The following is a 1,263-nucleotide window of genomic DNA, read 5'->3' on the forward strand; positions in this document are numbered from 1 at the left end:
ACATCGGCACTACTTTCAGTGTTTGAAATGTCTGAAGGAATAAACCATATAAGGTCTAGAGTGTTCGTAGTTCCTGGGATTTTAAGTTCTGTATGATACTAAAAATATACACGTATGGTACTGGGTAGTTGGGCACCTACTCTTCAAAATTTCTTATATATTGATAAGATCCTAGCAGGGGAACAGCTTGAGAGATGACTTATAACTCAATACTGCATGATTTCAAGAAAGGTCAATTGGTACAAACGATGAGCCCATTTTAAAGTCTGATCTGCAAGAATCCAAATAGGCTGACCGTAACCCACAGAGGATGCAATTCGATCAAACGCGTAGCTTGGGAAAACTGCTTTTCAACACGTTGGCGAATACGTTCGACAAATGAGGTTCTCTCGCAAATCCCACTTCCAAGGCAGGAGCATCAGGCACCCCAATTTTATTGAGTGCAACAGTTGTTTCTGTGACCACCGGAGTCTTTGAAGCGCAGCCACATTTTAGGACGATACTTCTCCAAACACAAAAGCTGCTTGCTGTTGAAAGCTCCACGCTGCTCTTGCCTTATGAACTACACTGCATCTTCGTACTTCATTCCACCTTCAGTCAGCGCTGGGCCAACAAGCACTGCAGCTCTCCCAAGACCTGCAGCACAATGAACAGCGACGCAGCAAGCAGGTTCTTCATGAAACTTAATTTTTACCAGCCTTCACCAGTCATCAACAATCTGCTTGGATGGTGGTGCGCCATCATCAAAAGGCCAGTGCAGAATGTGAATGCCTTCCTTCTCCACGAGAGCTGTGCGCAACTTGCTTCATGTGCTCTTCCTCTTGTAGTAACACCATACTTAAGTCCCTCGATACATTTGCTTAAGGTTGCATTGGTTGGATTGTGTGTGATAAGAAATCTCATGTTTTTGTATGTGACTTCCACCGGAGCAGGGCGGTTCATTTGAGTCATTTTAATTTAGTTAAAAAAACATTTAATAGGGCATGAAAGAATTTTTAAAAAATGACTACAGAAATGATGTAAAGAAACTGAAGTCTACTTCAAGATACTCCACTTGAAATTCTCAGTGCTTTGCATATGAAGTTGGGAGTAATGGGAAATGAAATGAACCTCCCGATAAGAAGCAGCAATTCTGCAATGCAGTAATACTGCGGCAGTAAAAGAAAAATGCACTGAGATCTGCCCCATCCACATCAGAACTCTTGTAAATTGCTCTGCGGATTTCAATTCCCCACTTCCATGGCCAGGTTAGCCTCTCTTCCA

At 42.6% G+C, this 1,263-nt stretch overlaps 1 pseudogene; it reads right to left on the reverse strand.

The window, feature by feature from the left end:
• Positions 1-433: 433 nt before the first annotated feature.
• On the reverse strand, positions 434-951 carry LOC101411516 (protein tyrosine phosphatase type IVA 1 pseudogene; annotated as a pseudogene).
• Positions 952-1,263: the final 312 nt, after the last annotated feature.

The sequence above is a fragment of the Dasypus novemcinctus genome, chromosome 19 (assembly GCF_030445035.2).
Source record: "Dasypus novemcinctus isolate mDasNov1 chromosome 19, mDasNov1.1.hap2, whole genome shotgun sequence".
Classification (NCBI taxonomy): domain Eukaryota; kingdom Metazoa; phylum Chordata; class Mammalia; order Cingulata; family Dasypodidae; genus Dasypus; species Dasypus novemcinctus.